Raw genomic sequence first — 21,615 nt, 5'->3', positions numbered from 1 at the left:
ATTGTGACATCTGCATTAATTTTAGTGAACTCTACATTGATTATTTAATGTGGAATCTACATTAGTTATTTTAGGATGTTATGCAAAATAAGTGTTACAACATACACATGTTCAATGTTATTCACCTATGGGGTGCGTGGGTAAGGTGTGGCTCTGGGACTACATATGGCGCCAGGCTTTCCCTTTTCTGGCCCACAAAAGTAAATTGCCTTCCCCAGAAGCCTGCAAGAGAGGCAATCCACCCTTTGAAAAGGTGGATAATCTCCATGATACCCTAGGACAAAGCATGGCAATTAAAATAGAATCAGTGTGCTTTAATTTTATATATTTGTGGTCTACTCTTGAGTTAAAATCCATTCAGGGGATCCTTCTGGCAATTGAAGTGAAATTTGGGTCCCAGCAAAGGTATATATGTTTTTTAAAACTTATGTTTCATTCACATATAAGGATTCTGCTTTCAAAAACAGAATATGACTGGTCTCAAATTAGCTAGTATGGCATGGTGCACTGTAGAGTTAATGTAGTTTGACACCAATTTAACTGAATAACTCAGGTTGATATTTTACCAAATCATTAGCCTTCTCTGCCAAAGAGTATTGGTGCCTCACCAAACTTCATATTCCATCGCATTGGGCCTTGGCAGTTAAAGTGGTATCAAACTGCATTAATTCTACAAAGTAGATACACCCTGGGAGTCCCTGATCAGCCATGGAAACCCACTGGATGACCTTCAGCAAATTCCACTCTCTCAACTTCAAAGACAAAATTCCTCTGAACAAATTCTGGGGAAAAAAAACTCATAATAGTTTTGCTTTGGGATCACCATAAGTCAGAAATGACTTGAAGGTACCCAACAACAACAGAATATATCCTGTTCTCCAGTCAACTAACATTAAAGTTTAAGCTGTGCTGAACATGGAGAATATTAGTGTATCCCAACAATTAGAGACCAAAATGGGTTTTCTTTGTCATGACCATTCTCAGGGATGTCTACAGATCAAGAACTCTTCCTGTGAGTAAGAATGAGTGTTTACTGTGTGATCAGGCTTGGTGCCAAAGCAGACCAGAGGAGTGTTGTCTGCTGACAGCAGTTACGCAGCACAATTTTGTGTGTCAGGGGGAGGCTTACCATTCATATAATGAGCAGAAACTCAGGGAAAAAATAAATGTCAGGAGGAGGGGAAGAGAAACTGAGGGGGAAAGCAGACTCACAAAAAGACAATTGAAAGTGACAGTTGGTCTGAAAAGTGACAGTTGGTCTCAAAAACTACATCCAATTCTTTGCAACTGTTATTGACATTATGGGAGGGAAGGGAGGGTTGCAGACAGCCACAGACCAATTCTGGAGAATTAAGAAGGATGCAGCATAGGGGAATAATGCAGGATAGCTGCTAATCCGTAAGGATCCATCCACAAAAAGAAAATATATATGCAGCATCAGACATTATCAGTCTATTGATGGTTTGAAACCCCTAGAGCAGGGGTCTCCAAACTTTTTAAACGGGGCCAGTTCACAGTCCCTCAGACTGTTGGAGGGCTGGACTATAGTTTAAAAAAACTATGAACACTGCACATATCTTATTTTGAAGTATAAAAACAAAACGGGAACAAATACAGTCTCAATGTTAATAATCATAATAAAAATAATAAAGAGGGTTGGAAGAGACCCCTTGGGCCATTTAGTCCAACCCCCTTCTGCCTTTGTGCACCAAAAGCACAAGCAAAGCACCCCTGACAGATGACCACCCAGCCTCAATGTTATTATTATTATGAATAATAATAATAAACATCACACAGTCCTAAATGCTTGAAAAGTGTTTGACTTGTGATTGTGTGATATGAAATCCAGAATACATATCTCATTTGCTTTGCCATGCTGTATCTTTGTGTCAATAATAATAATAATAATAATAATAATAATAACAATAATAATAAAGAGGGTTGGAAGAGACCCCTTGGGCCATTTAGTCACAGTCACAGAAGCGGAAGAAATAAACACCTGGGCCGTACCTGTCATAAGATATACTGCTGGCATCATAAACTGGACACAGGCGGAACTGGACAATTTGGACAGAAAAACAAGAAAACTCATGACCATTCATCATTCACTGCACCCTCGCAGTGATGTTGACTGGCCCCTACCCTACTTTCTTTCAGGAAAAGCCTGAAAACTTGGCTATTCCAGAAGGCCTTCGTTGACTGATCCTTGTGGGATCATGTTATTTACCTATTAAGCAGTAGATCCTCTGGATTGTTTTTAGGATTCATTCAGCACTTTAAGTATTGCAGCTGCTGTATAATTATCCCTCCCTGATAACTTGATATTGCTTTGCACCTTGGCCTGGATCTTTTGACCCAAATCGGGATTTTAATATTATTGTGTATATTGACTTTTATGACTGTTTTTAATCATGTTGAAGTTTTACTGCTCGGTTTAATGTTTTATCTGATTTTTGCTGTCGTGTCTGGGCATGGCCCCATGTAAGCCGCCCCGAGTCCCTCCGGGGAGATGGGGTGGGATATAAGAATAAAATTATTATTATTATTATTATTATTATTATTATTATTATTATTATTATTATTATTATTATATCTGCCTAAAAGATCAGGTGGCAGAAGACTCTTGCAAGTAAAACAAGCAGTCAAGGAAGAAGAACATGCCCTGCAGAATATGTAAAAGAAAGTGAAGAACCTGCTTTGATTGAAGTCAAAAAGCAGAAACTCCTCAAAGCACAGCCGACAAAGAATCAGTACAAGAAAACCGCACTACAAACTAGAGATGACAGCTGGCACAACAAAAAATTGCATGGAAAGTTTCTTGACAAAATTGAAGGAAAAGCTGATGAGGAGAAGACTTGGCTATGGCTCACAAATGGGACACTGAAGAAGGAGACAGAAGGCTTGATCCTTGCAGCCCAGGAGCAAGCCATCAGAACAAAGGTAATTAAGGCCAAGATCGAAAAATCAGCTGATGACCCAAAATGCAGACTGTGCAAGGAAGCTGACAAAACCATTGATCATATCCTCAGCTGCTGTAAGAAAATCGCAGAGACAGACTACAAACAGAGGCACAACTATGTGGCCCAAATGATTCATTGGAACGTATGCCTCAAGTACCACCTGCCTGCAGTAAAGAACTGGTGGGATCACAAACCTGCAAAAGTATTGGAAAATGAGCACGCAAAGATACTGTGGGACTTCCAAATCCAGACTGACAAAGTTTTGGAACACAACACACCAGACATCACAGTTGTGGAAAAGAAAAAGGTTTGGATCATTGATGTTGCCATCCCAGGGGACAGTCACATTGATGAAAAACAACAGGAAAAACTCAGCCACTATCAGGACCTCAAGACTGAACTTCAAAGACTCTGGCAGAAACCAGTGCAGGTGGTCCCGGTGGAGATTGGCACGTTGGGTGCTGTGCCAAAAGATCTCAGCCGGCATTTGGAAACAATAGACACTGACAAAATTACGATCTGCCAACTGCAAAAGGCCACCCTGCTGGGATCTGCATGCATCATTCGAAAATACATCACACAGTCCTAGACACTTGGGAAGTGTTCGACTTGTGATTTTGTGATACGAAATCCAGCATATCTATCTTGTTTGCTGTGTCATAAAATAAAATAATAACAAAGAGGGTTGGAAGAGACCCCTTGAGCCATTTAGTCCAACCTTCTGCCTTTGCGCACCAAAAGCATTAACAAAGCACCCCTTAATAATTAATTATTAATTAATTGATAATTAAAATACCATTATAAATAAGCAAAGCTTTGGAATGAGCGCACCAGGTGAGGGAGGGGGCGGGAAAGGCACACACTTTTCCCTCCTCCCTCGCGCTGCCTGCGCCTTCCTCAGTGGAGGAGGAGGGAGCTGCCGCTGCGGGGGCCGGATAAATGGCTTCGATGGGCCACATGTGGGCCCCGGGCCATAGTTTGGGGACCCCTGCCCTAGAGAATGGTTAATAAAAATTACAGGAACATCATGGGAACCTTCTCTCCCCCCCCCCCCTTAGTGTAGGCATTTGATGTCAAGAGTTATGTACATAGTACTTGCATTAATATCAGTGGGATATCTCATCACCAATGCCTATGGTGACCAAAAAGGAGGGGTGAGGAGGTAAAAATTCAGACTGCAAACCTGCCATCCCTGAGAGCTCTCATATAGCTTTATAGAATATGGAGGACCTCGAGCTCCATCAGTGGAGAGGGGGTTTCATGGGTCCCTGTTGGGAAGGTGATGGAGAAGCCTTGTGTATGGTTGACATGAATCATGGGCTGAATCTACTGACCTAAAGCCCCCCAGTCTCCCTAGGGTCACCTTTGGTATGTTTTGGCAAGTAGTGGAAGTACACTAGCCCTGAAATTGATGTTCTTATTTTATTATCCCATCATAACCATCATAACCAATAAAAATGTAAAGGGTTTAAGGTAGGTTGTGGGGGGTGGGGACCTACTTACCGCCTTCCCCTTATTATGTACACTGCTGGCTTAAGCCCAACAGAGTGTAAGAGGGGACAGTTTGACCTCTATAGATTTTCACTCCTCTTCCACCACTGGATTACTCCATAAGGCCGCATGCCATCTCCTCACTAAAAGTGATTTCCATCAAACTCTTACTTCTGAACAGCACACATAGAATCATATAGAGTAAAGGAATAAGCAGAGCATTCTCAGTTACAGAGATGGAGAATGCATGAAAATAATAATTCTGTGTTCTCAAGATTCCCCTTCCCTGAAATGGAAACATATAAAGCTAAGGCATTAGGAAGAAGGAGGAAACCTTGAGCTGAACTGGAATAAAGATCCGTGAAATAATGTGGGGGTGGAGGCGCACCTCCTGAATGTTCCTAAAATAGATTACAAAAACATCTCTCTTGCAAATTTGTTACCAAAGAGAAATAATGTTGATAACATTGGAGAAGGATCATACCGTATACTGTATATTGTATAAAAATACAATGAAAAGGAGTAGGTGAATATTTTAGGCAGTACTACAAAATGTAAGCGAGATTCTCCAAAGCAGATCAAGACAGGCACATAAAGGTAAAGCAGGAACAAATGGAAGAACTCACGTTTATTTCAGATGAAGACATTCAAAGTGGCAGTGGTGTTTTAATGGTTTTAACAAATAGACTGTAATACCTACTCAAAGCAAAGCTGGGGAGGAATGGGGTGGGTGGGTTGATGGATGTAATAACAAGTGTGTTGTTATCAAGACAGTAACGACAATGGAGGCTTGTGCCATCTCCACCAAACAGCCTTTAAAGTTCAGGCTAGAACCCAAAATACTTTCACCATCCCACTGACCATGGAGCCACTTCTACTTCATAGATCAGCCTACATTAAAATAGAAAACATATATGAATATGGAAAGTTCACCTTGTACTATTACTATATTCTTGGCCACCTAGCTGTAATTCTCAGTTGTATAGCGTGGAGTGGGAGTACTTTTGATCTAGGATCCAATTTTCAATTTGGGAAGGGTCTTCAGTGGGTGAATTTAAGGACACAAACTAACTATGACAGAAGAAAGCATAGTATATGTGACAATGTAAATCAGTTTCCCCCAGTTCAGCTATAGTTCCCTTACACAACTTCCCTAGTCTATTAACTACTCATAGTATTTCCACTATCAAAGAGCTCTCACCATGAGGGAATGTCTTCCAGATTTGTACCTGACATTGGGTTCCTTGCAGTTTTCACCCATATAGTCCTATCTTTCGGAGTAACAGAGGACAGATAATTCCAGAGTCCTGTCACACTAAGACTCTGGCAGAAGAAAGTCAAGTCCCTGCTGAGCCATGGAAGTCCACTGGCTGACCTTGGGCAAGTCACCCACTCACAAGGTATAATTGTGTGAAGAGGGGGGGATGGACCACAAAAAGATCTGACTTTTTCCACTTCAGGTCAATACTCATATGAAACTGCTGAGCCATCCTGGATATAGCTGTTGCGCTAAAGATTAAAATCCATAATGTTGTGTCTAAATTGGTAAAATTCTTTTTTGACTAGCAGTTCCCAGAACTGTCTGGGACCCCATGGCCACAAAATGTTATTTTCCTCAATTCTGGAGAAATGTGTGTATTTTTAACATACATGCCAAAGGAAAGTCACGGTAATTTAGGAAGCGGAGACTTGTTTAGACTCCAGTCAGGCCCTATGAAGCTCAGATCAAGACGCCTGCTGAGGACATGCTGGTTCCTCGCTGTATCTGTACCATTTCCACTGATGGCCAAAGGGAGAACCTTGCAACAACCAAAAAAACCCAGTGGGGAGATTCAAATAACACTGACCTTGTGATTTAGAAAGCCAGGTGATACTGGAGCTGGTACCATATACCAATGTAAAGGCTCTCAGGCCTGCTGATTTTCATCAGACTGGGTAATATGTAACTAAGGGAAGTGACCCGTTCTCGTATCTTGCACCAGACTTCTGGCCTTTAGCCAGTCCACCCCAGGCTGTCTCTGGCATTTCTGCCTGCAGTCTGTTTGCAGTCCATCTGTTTGTAGTCTCGGCTCAGTGTCTTTTGTCAATTTAGGAGCAACTCATGAAGAAGTGGGCTGGACAGAAGATTATGGGGGCGGCAGCTTCCCCACAGAACTATTTACCTTAATTTTCAATTGAGTGTTTCTCTTTACAGGACATCACACAATATTTGCTTTCTACATTGTTGGTAGGATTGATAAAGGCAGGAAAACAGAATAATATTGGGAAACAAAATAAAATTGTTTTTATTTCAGGGAGAAAAGAATGAAGATGGTGTTTTGAAGTTAATGTTATTTTATCAGGACACATGAGACCCCAAAATACTGTTCTGCTTTTGGGTTGATAATTGAAATGTTTCTAATTATTATTTTTAATTGCCTTTTAGATTTTTACAATGCTTTTCTAGTTGCCATCACAGACCAACTTCGCTGCCAGAGGGATCAAGGCGGATCAGCACTACTCGTGTTATTGGATCTCACAGCAGCATTTGATATGGTCGATCACAATTTATTGACCCACTGCCTAGCCATGACGGGGGTTAGGGGGATACCCCTTAAATGAGTGTCCTCCTTCCTCCAGAATCTCCGAGAGGTCTCCGCTAACTTGTGGGGTTCTGCAGGGAGCTATTCTCTCTCCTCTATTATTTAACATCTATATGCGACCGCTTGTCCGACTGGTGCGGAGCTTTGGGCTTGAGTGCCACCAGTACACTGATGACACACAGCTCATTCTGAGGATGGAGGGCCGGCCGGACTCCGTACCCGATAGTTTCCATCAGAGCCTTGAGGCCGTTACTGGATGGTTGCATGCCAGCAGGGTGAGGGTGAATCCAGGGAAGACGGAGATCCTTTGGCTGGGCCGTCCGGTGGGGAGGGAGATCCAGCTGCCTACCCTGGATGGTGAGACACTACGTCCATCATCTTCGGTAAAAAGTCTTGGTGTCTTATTGGACCCTCTGCTCACAATGGAGGCCCAGGTCTCTGCTGTGAGCAGATCTGCGTTTTTCCATCTACGTCAGGCTAGGCGACAGGCTCCCTACCTATCTGGGAACGATCTGGCTACGGTGATCCAGGCAACGGTTATCTCGAGGCTTGACTACTGTAATGCCCTCTACATTGGCCTTCCTCTGTCAGTGATCCGGAAACTGAAGCTGGTGCAAAATGTGGCGGCTCGTCTTCTCGCCGGGGTGCCGGCGAGGTGGCCTATCACCCCAATTCTACAACAGCTGCACTGGCTACCGATTGAGTACCGGATTACTTTCAAGGTGCTGGTACTAACCTTTAAGGCCTTACATGGTTTGGGGCCGGCGTAACTGAGGGCCCGCTTATCCCCCTACCAACCCCAGAGATTAATTCGGTCTAAAGGCCAAAATTTGCTTGAAGTCCCTAACATCCGGACCTATCATTTGTCTTCTACTTAGGCAAAGAGCCTTCTCGATTGTAGCCCCTTATTTATGGAATGCCTTGCCAGTTAAAATTTGAACTATCCGAGACCTACTTGCCTTTCAGAAAGCCTGTAAAACCTTTCTCTTCCGACAAGCTTTCGATGGGTGAAAAACTTGGGGTTATGCTCTGTTATTATTGTTATTTAAAGCCAATTGTATTGTTTAATCTATTTCTGTAAACCGCTCCGAGCCAAATTGGGAGTAGCAGTATACAAGTCCAATAAATAAATAAATATTATACATGCATTTTAATGTAAACTGCTTAGAGATTTTATGTCAATTAGTATACAAATGCTACAAATAAATGGACAATCTATGGACGGATAGATATCTACATAAAAACTCCAACCATCACCCAAGTAAAAAAAGAAGCACAATTAAAGCCCTGGCAGACTGTGCAAAAAAGATCTGCGAACCCCACCTGCTTCAAGGGGAACTGAACCACCTAAACTGAGCTCTACAGACCAATGGATACTCTACTACAGACATCAGAAGATCTGCAAGACCAAGAACAAGCCACGAGAGTAAAGACAACGTTTCTAATATACCTCACAACCTCTGAGGATGCTTCTGGAACATGTCCATACTGCCCAGAAATTTCTCAGCAACCCAATAAACAATCTTGTTAGTGACATACATACACATAACTCAGGTTACAGACATTCATGTCCATTTTCAGACACTGAGAAAGTAGATTCAACACCTTTTTGCATGTCAATCCCTACTTACTCCCTGATACAGTTTCCACTATCTGAGTAAGCTGCCATGATAATTGCAGCACCCAGTGCAGTTCTGCAACTCAAAGAAGAGATTTGGCATCTCCTGGGCAGATTTCTAGCAAGCTGTGGGAAATCCAGTGACATGGCACTCATATTTTTCTTCTAGGTGTGGAATTGAGCTACATGCTTCCTGGGTGCCATCTAACATGCCTTTACCACGGAAGACATAAATGGCTGTAGACACACACACACCAGTGCAGGGAAGTTGTCTTATACGGCCAGAAGACATGCTGATGTCTGCAGGTGTCATTATGCTCTGCCCACATGAAACAAGATCTCTGCTACCTCGAGTCAAAAATTGCATGTTCATTTCAATGTGTCTGTGTTATTCTTTCTCTTTCTCTCCTTTTTCTGTTAATGCCAATATTCACAAGATAATTGGTAAATCATAATATTCATTAACACTTAGGTGGGCAGGAGATAGTGTACTGCAACCTGACTCAAGTACAACATCCACTTTCCATCTATCCAGCCTGCCAATTCCTCTGTTCATAGCAAAACAAAAATTGTTTTTTTTTATTGAGAGCAGTCCCAAAAATTGCCTTTGCTTTATTTCTAAAGCAAGCAATCTTTCTAAGCTTGTCCCACTATGAGATTGGGGTTTTTTAAATTAATGTTTTTGCATATGCTCCAATGAAGGGACCACCATGGTGCAGTGGGTTAAACCGCTAAGCTGCAGAACTTTCTGACCAGAAAGTTGGCAGTTTGAATCTACAGGATGGGGTGAGCTCCCGCTTTTACCGCCAGCTTCTGTCAACCTATCAGTTTGCAAACATGCAAATGTGAGTAGATCAATAGGTACCGCTCTGGTGGGAAGGTGACAGCTCTCCATGCAGTCATGCTGGCCACATGACCTAGGAGGTGTCTATGGACAACATTGGCTCTTTGGCTTAGAAACTGAAATGAGCACCATCCCCCAGAGACGGACTCAACTCAACTTAGTATCAAGGGGGAACCTTTACCTTTACCTATGTGCTCCAATGGTGCTTCATGATTTTTAGGGAGAAAATGGAGTGTCAATATGGGTGGATCATGTCACAAACACTATCATAATAATTTTTTTCAAGCATTCTTGCTGCTCACAAACAAGCAAGGGACCAATTTGTTCTGTTTTCCATAGAGTGTACCCAGACTATATTGGTGTATCAATTTGATCCCACTTTCATTACTATGGTTCCTTCCTATGGAATCCTGGAGTGTGTAGCTTGGTGGGGTTTGTCGTTTTGTTGCATGTTCTCCACTAGGGATCTCTGAGTAGTGTGTTCCCCTGAATGACAGTGCTAGAGCTCCCTAACAAAGAATTCTCAGCACCTTGCCAGACGACAAAACCCTGGATTCTGAAGTTAAAAGTGGTATGAAACTGCTCTAAACTCCATTGTGTTTGTAGTGGGGATTAACAACCAAATGTTGCAGATGTATCTCTAGCCTGACCCCTATGAGGAGTGTCATGTTTAGGCCTGCTGCAGCCAACTTAAAATAGGAGCTTTTCATTGCTATTTGGGGCTTTTGGAGGAGGGGCAGGCGGTCCCAAGAGAAAGAAAAGACATCTTTGTATTTTCTTTCACATCTTCTTAAAACACTTCCCTGCTGTGCTATACAATCCTGGAGTCTGTGAATTCTGGGCTGGCTGCAGGCCTGAACCTGGGCACTTTGTTTTGGGGAGGGAAGCGGGAGAAGAGAAAGACTTCCTTTCCCCATTTCTTTCTGCAGGATGAGATGATGCATCAGGTCCAGGATCTGAATAATGCGACATAAAAACATAAGGGGATTCCATGTAGAATAGACCACTGCACTGTGTCCAACATGATCCTCATTGCAATTTAAAAATGTAACAGGAGGGGTGAGTTTTTGCATGGGGAGATGTAGCTATGGAAGCATATATATATGGAAATGTAGCTACATCTCCCAGTGTTAGCCCTCCGAAAACCCTACCTTTTAAGCAGTGCAGCCCCTCCACTGCAGTCATTTTAGCCATTTCTGTGTGGCTGGAAATTGGGCAGGATTAGCAAGGGCATGACCAGCTGTTTTCCTGCAGCTTGGCATCCCGTGACAGACAGCTTGTTGCAGTACATCCAGATGCAGAGAAAGAGCTGGACACAACATTGGTCATACATCCACCTGCTCTCTGACAACACAGAAATGGCTCTGTTGGAGGGAGCGGAGGATACACTTCTTAAAAGGGTTACTGAGATAGTGACACCTTTGCCTTTTGATGGTGTACACAAACGTGGTTTCATGCACAAAATTATTTAAAATATTGTTTATAGGATTGCCTTCAGGCTGTATGTATGAAGTTTATATTGTTCCATCTCTAAAATATCTCACTATGTATATGCAAGTATTACAAAATCTAAAACATGGCCATATTATGGTACCAAGTATTTCTGATAAGGGATACTCAAACTGTATAGTAGTAAGAGATAGGTTACAAGTGGACTTTTGTTTGTTGCATGGTCAGATGAAACTTCTGAGTTAAGCAATGACCGTAAAAGTGCAATTGTTCAAGTCAAATTTATACCTCTGTAATTTATGAACAGGATGCCAGCCAAGGTCAATAGCTGACTCCTGCCCAGCAAATAATATTCTGAGATATGCTGCTACTGCTTCCTCTGCTCCCAATGGGAGTATGTTGCCTCCATGGCAAGCAGCCACCAATAGCCTTCTCCTCCATGAACTTTTCACATCCTCCTGCAGCACACTTCTGAATATTATTTGCTGGCAGGAATCAGCCATTTAATTTGCTGCCCACTGCTGCATCCTGTGGAAGCAAGCCCCAGATATAAACATTGCCCTATTTTAATCACTTCATGATTTAATTTGGATGTATGCAGACATATGCCATTTTGTTTGCATGTTTCAGCCTCAGTGGGTGGCTTCTAATATAAAGAGAAACAACAAGATTTATTCAGGGGTCTATAGGATTGCACAGGTTGGTGAGGATTTCCTCAATTCACATCTCTGGGGTGCTTTTTGGACTTTATATTCTCTGGTTTATGTGAACTTCCTGTTAGATCTATCATGGTGCTACGATTTGAGAGCTGGCCTAGGACTCCAGGAGACCAGGGTTCAAATTCCTGCTTTGCCATAGCCCCCTACCAGCCTCCTGTGCCCTTAAGCAGGTCAAACTCTCTCAAATTTAAAGGAAGACAATGACAAATATTCTTTGAAGAAATCTTGCCCAGAAAACTATAACTATAAGTTTTCTGTAAGTGAGAGTTGACTTAAAGGCATGTATCAAGAATAGACTTATGAAACTTGAATAATCACACAACTGGTCAGGGCCAGAATCCTGTTGGGGAGTTAGGTCTTCATAAGTGGACTTTCATCTGTGAGAATTAGAATTGGGCATTTCTGTAACATCCATATTCAGTAGAGGCTTGCCTCCATATGACTACATAGCAGAGGTGGCAAAGTTAATGTTGCGCAATAGGACTGATGCACAATTGGATGTGCATCATATTGGTCCAGATGTGCATCACAGCCATCCTAATGTGCACCAGGAACCAATTCACAGCAGACAGTATTTCCAGTGTCCTGTTATGTCTTTTTACAATGCACTAACAGGGTTTCTTAACTTCTGTACTACATAGCTAAATATACAAAGCAACATAAAATAGTGATATAGAATTCCAGCTCATATTTGTAATGCAAATTCTTTCAGGATAAATTGAACTAATGAGTACACTGATCTTAAATGTCCTTGTACCTTTTAATAAACATGGCTCATTAAGGATACTTCAGATGTCCACTTAGAGTGGAGAGGAAGCGAGATACTAGTTAAATATTTCCTTTACAATGAATAAAATTTAAGCACTTGGCTGTCAATGAGAAACAAGATGTTTGTTGAGTTTCGAGGTCTGGCATTATTTGAAACCAAAATGCAGACTCATCAAATGCTTAAAGGATACAGCCCTTCATTGTTCTGGTGTTCAGTCCAGAAAATTTTAACAAATCTGGCATGGATCAAGGAATGATGTGTTACAAGCTTTGCAGTACTCTTCCTAAGAGACATCAAAAATTATATCAGCTGTATTGTCCTTTATCTAACTGCATCTTATATTAAGTTGGCTTAACAGTCTTTCTACTCTGGAATTCAAGACAAGAGCTAGAAAAGTTTGTTACTGTATTTCCATTCCTTTTTAAAGAAACACCTTAAGACTGATAAAAGAATAGGAGTAAATTTATGTCCCCTAAAGATGTCATTTAAAAAGTAATTTTGAGAGGCAAACAGAAAAGGTTACTCCTTGCACCCATAACCCCATTGCACCAAGAAAATTGACACCAGTGGTTTAGAATAAGTGGAGATGTTAAACAGACATGACAACTGCTTGCAAATGTTGCAAAGTCTGATGTGAAGAGAGAATAGCTGTATAGCACAGTACACAGCTGTGCTGGATGTGGACCTCTGGGGTTCCAATTGGCTCTCCTAAAAAAAATAAAAGACTGCTGCAGTGTGCCAATAATGAATGCCTGGAGAGAAACAATGATATGTGCATTTGGAGAGACTGGCATCTCTGATAGTTGGATGTAGTCAAACATGGGTGAAGAATGAGTCACAGAGTTTGACACTCATCATAGGCTAAAGCAGTGGTTCTCAACCTGGGGTCCCCAGATGTTTTTGGCCTACAACTCCCAGAAATCCCAGCCAATTTACCAGCTGTCAGGATTTCTGGGAGTTGAAGGCCAAAAACATCTGGGGACCCCAGGTTGAGAACCACTGGACTAAAGGAAGGCAATTTCACAGTGGTGATAGTACACTGGAACCTCAAAATGAGAAACCACAGTAATGCTGACCTCCAAATATGCTGGTCACCACCAAGCCCAAATTTTATGGCCACTACCAATTGAGTAACACTGGCCATAACTCTTTGTGGTGTGACAAGATGCTAAACCACCGCTTTGCACCATCAAATACCCTGGGCATGGGGGCTGGGACAGGGTACTAAGTATCAAGTCTGCCTAAAATTATAATGTGCCCCTCCCCAAATGTGATCTGGAAACATTAGATAATATTGCTGTTAAGTATTCCAAGGAATAATAAAGACTGCCTGAAATCTATCCTTAGCAGACTTACTTGGGAGCAAGTCTGTAGTGAGGGAGGGTGTTACGGGTTCAACCCCCCCCCCCTTTTTTTAGGTTAAAAAACCTGGTTTACTCATGAATTTTAACTGGTTAACCAAATCCCCATGCTAAGTCTATGAGAAGCAAAAATTGGAGTTCCTCCAGAAATGCAAGCACTATCTCAACTAAATTTTGATAATTTATTAACACTATCATTACCTACCTTTCCGCCAATTTACATGGTAATAGCGGCAACATAGTGGAAACAACCAAGTTTTGACATCATGAATGATTGATCAACATTTTCAACATGTAGATGATGTAATCCATAGAAAATGACATCAGAATTAGACTCCCTAAGTTAAACTTCTTAAGAAAAACTTAAGTTTAAATCTAATTTACAATGTTTCCAGGTATATAACAACTATGGTAATTTGTGCTTCCTTTAAAAGTCAATACTTTAATTTATCCTAAACTATCAAGTATTTTTGAATAACTAGATACCAAATTAAAGGTATTTTATGTAGTTTCTAAAAATGTAATAATATGCATGGGTTATAGATCTTGATTTTTAGTTATTTCAATTTAAAGCGAAAATATATGTTTAAGAGATCTTTCAAAATGCCATATCGCTGATTCTAATCAACGTTTTGTGAAAATTGAAAACAATTATATATTTTGTTATGTAGTTTTATTTGTTTTTACCTCCTGTAATTAACTTTAATCATTTTTGAACACCTGAAAGTAATCAGGCCACTGCTGTCTTACTCTTCCCCCTTTCTGAGCTCTCTCTTATATCCATCTTCTTGCTCCTCCCACTGGGGTAGAAAAGGAAGGCATGAAAGCAGCCATGGGTTATTACAAACACACCTGTCTGACTGTGCTAGTTTGAGTTGCTGTACTGAGATTTAAAGCCCTTTTAGTTGCTTTAGTGTTTTCTTTCATCCACCTGACTCCAGAAGATGCCTAAATGTCTATCAAAGCAACTGAACATTTTGGAGTTCATGGCAAAAAAGAAAAAGCCAAAAATTGAAAACCAAGAAGGCAGCAGGTTGAGAAACGTTGCAGCAGTTGGTACTGATGAAGACCTCAGAACATGCAGACTTGGATTGCAGGTGGAGACTAAGGAAACTGAGGTGTCTGCCACTGGTTCATCCAATCCAAAGAAACCATGGAACAGGAGCAAAGACAAGGAGCTGTGTCATTGTTAGACCTTGGACATTATATGAACAAGACTGTTTCTGATGACCAAGTGAAAGCTCTGTGAAAAATCCACATACTCCATCGCCAGGATATGTATTTCCTCTAGATAAGAAGAGGCATCTAAATTTTCAACCCAAATGGTTCAACAGATTTCCCTGGTTAACCTACTCATTTCATGTACAAGGTGCACTCTGTAAGTACTGTGTGGTGTTTGCAGGAGAAGTTGGGGGTAAAGGTGGTCATCAGCAGTTTGGTGCCTTGGTTGCTAAACCATTTCAGCCACTCTTCCACTGTACTTTTGGGACTAGGGATGCAGGACCTTGGTGAAAGTGGAGCCATGGATATCTCTAGGCTCCCAAACTGCATTTAACACACACACAGCAGCAGTGTTATTGAAGTCTCTGTTAAAAATAGTGTAGGGCAGCAGTTAATGTTTATACCTCAAATGTGGAGGTCTGACTGTAATTCCATTGGGATTACAAATTAAATGACCTGTAGAGGAAGAGAGATGTCTTCTGAACAGGAGAGCAGTCAGCTCCAAACTGCTGTAAAAAGGCAGTTCAAGGCAGTTTGGGAGGCCAGGTCAATCTTTACCTTGTTTATTATCTTATTTAAAAATAAAAATACCATGACTAGAGAGCTTCAAAGTATCTTATTTGTACACAATATTGTGATTCTTCCTCCTTACCCTGTTTCCCCTAAAATAAGACATCCCCAGAAAATAAGGCCTAGTAGAGGTTTTGCTGAATTGCTAAATATAAGGCCTCCCCCGAAAGTAAGACTTAGCAACGTTTTTGTTTGGAAGCATGCCCGCCGAACAGAACACCAGAGCATGCACGATCGGTAAATGTATGTACCATAAAGTGTTGTACATGGAAATATTGGTAGTAACAAGAAATTCTTGATAGGATTCAGTTTGTCTGCTTATGCTGGTTTATGATGACAACTACTGTACAGTATATAATTAATGTTCATTTTCTTGTTCAACAATAAATGTGAATTCTTCTTCATGGAAAAATAAGACATCCCCTGAAAATAAGACCTAGAGCAAGTTTGGGAGCAAAAATTAATATAAGACACTGTCTTATTTTTGGGGAAACACGGTATTTCAGTCCATGAAATCAGCACCCTCTATTGCCTTTTATGTGCAGCTGAAAGGCGATACACTGTTGATGGGGAATATTCTTTATAGGAAGGAAAGAGAAAAATGCCTTCCATGACTTATCCTTTTCTAGGCTATGAATGGATCCAGGTTAATCTGCCCCTTGGTTTAATGTTCCTTTCGTCGAGTAAAAGGTGCTGTTTCCCAATAGCCATGCCAACAGAAGGAGTGTGCTTCCCATCTGTTCCTCAGTCCTGGGACAACTGTCAGGACATCACAGTGTGTGTCTGAAGTTTATCAAGCTAACACTTAACATTGTTTCCTTGCAGATTGATCTGTTTTGGCATACCTCCCTGAACACCTGGTTAGTGTTTGGCTGGAAAACTGCTATCCCCCAGATGATGTCAGAGTTCTCTAGACAGAGTGAGGAAAAACCTTGTCTGAAATCCTGAAAAGCCATTGCCGGTCAAAACTCACAATACAGACTATATTGCCCAATGTTGTCACTCAGCAGAAGACAGATTTTTAAGATTTAGTTTCTTCTCCTTCTTGATTTTGTTTCTTTTTTTCAGTTTTAGAGCCTGGCATTTTAATTTCTAAATGTAAACATTTTGTCAGAATTTTATTTTGTTCAAAATATTTTGTTTGTTCTAGTAATTTTCAATATGAGGATGACTCGCAGAGTCATTAATGTTGCATGATACACCTAAAGCAGGGGTCCCCAAACTTTTTAAACAGGGGGCCAGTTCACAGTCCCTCAGACTGTTGGAGGGCCGGACTATAGTTTTAAAAAAACTATGAACACTGAACATATCTTATTTTGAAGTAAAAAAAACAAAACGGGAACAAATACAGCCTCAATGTTAATAATCATAATCATAATAAAAATAATAGAAGGTTGGAAGAGACCCCTTGGGCCATTTAGTCCAACCCCCTTCTGCCTTTGTGCACCAAAAGCACAAGCAAAGCACCCCTGACAGATAGCCACCCAGCCTCAATGTTGTTATTATTATGAATAATAATAATAATAATAATAATAATAATAATAAACATCACACAGTCCTAAACACTTGAAAAGTGTTTGACTTGCGATTTGTTGATACGAAATCCAAAATATATATCTCATTTGCTGTGCCATACTGTGTCTTTGTGTCAATAATAATAATAATAATAATAATAACAACAACAACAACAATAATAAAGAGGGTTGGAAGAGACCCCTTGAGCCATTTAGTCCAACCTCCTTCTGCCTTTGTGCACCAAAAGCACTAGCAAAGCACCCCTTAATAATTATTAATTAAATGATAATTAAAACACCATTATAAACAAGCAAAGCTTTGGAATGAGTGCACCGGGCGAGGGAGGGGGCGGGAAAGGCACGCACCTTTCCCTCCTCCCTCGCGCCACATGAGCCTTCCTCAGTGGAGGAGGAGGGAGCTGCCGCCACGGGGGCCGGATAAATGGCTTCGATGGGCCGCATGTGGCCCCTGGGCCATAGTTTGGGGACCCCTGACCTAAAGTCTCAAGAGCAAAAGACCAAGGACAGTCACTCACTACCCTTTCCTTTCTGTCTGGATATATGACTTCTCATTCAGCAACAATAAAGTTTACACTGAGCTCTGCCTCTTTCACAAACTGCAAAGCCTGCTCATCAAAACCAATCCCCATTGTGTAAAATAAGACCACGGCATGCAAGGAATGTGGTACTGTCACAGAAGTCTTTGTTATGGGAGTGGGCTTGATTCTCGGCATAATTCAGACCTTGCTGTATTGAAAGTCTTGTAACATAACAGGCAAACAGGCAGCTTGTGGTATCATAAACTTAAAAAAAATCAAGACTTATTGGGATTTACCCATCCATTGCCTCCTACTTCCAGTCACTATATATATACGCCCAGCCTAAATCCCTTTGTTAGTCATGAAAAGAGTAAACCCAACAAATAATCTGGATTTACTTATAAGTTGACTCACTATTCAGCAATTGGTTCAGTGGATAAATTATTTGAAGCTGAATCAACAGAAAAGTCAAGTTTTGATTAATTAGTTGGATTCCATTCTCTATGACATTGTGATAAGGAATACAGAAAGAGAAGAGCAGAACAGAAAGAAGGAAGGAAGCAGGGGAGGGGAGAGAAAGGAGTAGCAGAAATGAGAAATATAGGCATTTTATGAATATTTCTACATGTACATCTAGAATTGGCAGGGACTGTGAAGCAATTTTATTTATCTCCTCTGGTTGTCTATTTAAAAAACAACACAGAACAAATTTTGGTAAAACATTAGAGCATTACAAGGAGACGGTGTAAGTACAGGAAGACAAAATGAGGCCATTGCAAAATAAATTGCTCTCCAAATTTAATGTTATTTTAGTCCTCAAATTTCTAAAAAAAATCAACAATTTAAAATGTAAACTGACTTCAAGAAATGCGGCATAGATGTCCAAGGAAAAGAGATAGGCAAAGTGGCCAAGGAAATGTCAACATAACAGAAATAAGAGTTTCAAATGTAGATGAGTTTCAATGTCCCACTCTCTGCAATGCCAAAAATTTGGTAATAGAAAGAATAAAATAGTGGTTTGTTTATTTATTTATGGGCTGGGTACTGAAGTCATTCATAGACTTACAGAGGAAACCCTACTACTATTCCAGCTTCAGTTTTAACCAGTTCCCACACTGCTACGATCTCCATCCTCACCAAGTCTGTGAAATCCTATAAAGATCCTGGGAATGAAAATATGCCTTAATTAATTAATTGGTGGAATTGGGGAGGAGGGGTCAGAATTCTCATTTGGAGGGACAATGCCCTCATTTTGGCCCTCCCCATTGTTAAAACACATGCGAGTGGAGGGCTTTGCCATCTGGAGCCACTGTAAAGCTGAATGAGGGAGGGCAATTACGTGCTAAAAGAGAGCTCATCCTTGGAGTTATTGGGCAGCAGGACAAAAAAAAGTAAGTGTAATTATCCTTGAGATCCAAAGTCAGATGTAATGGCTGGATGATGCGAACTTCAGAAGCAAACATTTCAAAAAGTGAATACTTTCCATTGTAATTTGTCATACTCACTGATGCACCTTTTAAAAAACTATACTCTCCCCTGATAATGTTAGTTTTTCAGAACCTTTCCATACTTAGTTTCTGCATAAAAGTGTCTTTCCCTTTCTCCATACTGGTAAAATACAGAAAATTACATGTCTTAGTTTTAGGAAAAGAAGAGAAAGAAAATGTTTGGCTCTCAAATATAAATGAGCAAGTGGAGTGGGGCACATGTATTTTTTCTTGGAAACTCAGCTACCATTTGAGTCTTGTGAGGGTTCTGCACAAAAGCCAAGATGGGATAAAAGGAGGTTGTGTTCAAGTGTCCATCATGACATCAAACTGTAAAAAGAGCTGATCCCCTAAATTAACACTAAGCCCTGCAGGTGTTGCTTGGAGAAAATTAAATTGCACCATGTGATTGGAAAAGGGCAAATCAATCAAAACAGAGCAGCCACTAGGTCATGTATGTAGGTGCCCATCAGTGATGTCCTGTGATTCCTGACTGTTCTATTTTGATTGATCTGTCCACTTTCAATCACATTGTGTTATTGGTGAGCAATTAAACTTCCTACAGGTCTGAAAAGTCATTGGGGGAAATTGGTTGCTTTTCTGCACATGACAACTGGGTCCATATTCTGTAAAACAACCTTTCTTTATACTTGGAAAAACCACTGAAAAGATGCACTTGGATTCCATTTAATGATGAGCCCAAGAATAACATGTGTAGTCATTTTTAAGATACGATTTTAAACTCTGAAGTTATAACCAGTTTGTTCCTCTTGAATCTACAAGTTAGTAAATAACAATTTAAAAGGTTAATGGCATTCAAACTACTTCCCCAGCATTTCCATTCCTATTGATACAATCGTTCTCTAGTGTAGTTATCCTTCTATACTATATGCAATGAGATTCCTTTCTGTTTATACTGTTTTTATTAACTTTTAACTGTACTTTTGCATGTACTGCTGTATTGCTTTTAAAGAATAAATTAACTCACTTATAATAACCTTTAAAGAACCTTCATTCTGAGGTGAGGTAAAGATTAACATCCTCTCCAAACCCAACTAGTCAACAAGCCAAGCATCAAACATATTTTATTGGAAATGTATTCTGTGCAAAGTGATTAAAGCATTACTCATTGATTGATGCATCTTTGCAATATTCTCTCTTGCCTAATTCTCATTCACTGCAAAGAGTTAGAATCAGATTCTGAATATTCGCTGAGCTGGGTTTTGCCATTGGTGGAAAGGCAACTGGAAATCCTCACGAATGTCCTTTACCTCTCACCAATCCAGAAGCTCTCCAATCATCCAGAAGTGGGACAGAAATAACTGATCAAAATTCCTGTAGCTTCCTATATTGTTAATGGCATTCCTCTCCTAAACCAGAAGCCACATACAGATAGACTGCATCTGCTCATTTGCAAGAAATAGATCAAACCCAATCACTTTGTATCATATTGTCACCTGTTTCAAATTTGCTTTAAAAAAAACCCAGAGAAAACATTTTTTTAGAAAACATCATTTCGATTGCCTTGACCCAGTATGTGCACAAATTGCACACAGTGCCATCTGTTCCGATAATTCTTCTTCACTTATAATCCAGTTTAAACCTCACATGTTAAAAAAATCAATTAAAAGCTCATAGATTAATTCCCCCAATTAATGAATCAATGTATGTTTTTGTTCCCAGGATCTTTATAGAATTTCACCAACATGATGATGACGGGAGTGGCAGGGGCGGTGGATGAAACTGGTACACCTGAGGCTTGAACAGTAAGGCTTCCTCTGTAGAAGCCAGACATAAAACAAATATATATACATACAACACCCACTATTTTTTTATCCCTTAAGGAACAGTGCCTAGAACTGAACAATAGGACGGAAAAAGGCTTAGGTGCTCGTTCCTTGCCTGTGTGCCTGCCTATAATGTAACATGCCCTGAGGATCTTTAAGACAAGAGTGCATTGCAAATGGAAAATGAGGAGAGACACATTTATGGAAACTACTAAACAACAAAAAAGGGAGGGGGAAAGGGGCCAGTTTGGATGGGGGGGGGGGAGGATCAACAGGTCCAAAACCACATCCCCTTAAGCTTTAATAGAAAGGGGTTCGATGCCAGACGTAAGTCTGAAGAAGCAAACCCCTCACCCCACCCCCATCCTATCCTTGATTATTTCCATGTCTTTATAGGAACTGTGTACAAGTTTTGGAACACATCTACTCAAGTTGTTTGTCTTTGATTGCACCTGTACTGCAGTTTGACACCACTTTAACTACCATGGCTTGATGCTATGGAATCCTGGGAGTTGTAGTTGTAGAAGCGCCAGCACTTCTTGGCAGAGAAGACTAAAGACTGTGTAGAACTACAACTACCAAGATCCCACAACATTAACCCACACAGTTAAAGTCAAACTGCCTTCATACCATAGTGTAAATTTGAGAAATGGCACTGTTCGGCTTGGAAGTACTACCAGGCCCAAAGCATGCCTACTTTCTCT

This window comes from Anolis carolinensis, chromosome 1 (genome assembly GCF_035594765.1).
Source record: "Anolis carolinensis isolate JA03-04 chromosome 1, rAnoCar3.1.pri, whole genome shotgun sequence".
NCBI classification, from domain to species: Eukaryota; Metazoa; Chordata; class Lepidosauria; order Squamata; family Dactyloidae; genus Anolis; species Anolis carolinensis.
The sequence above is the reverse complement of the archived record's forward strand: the minus strand, read 5'-3'. Positions refer to the sequence as shown.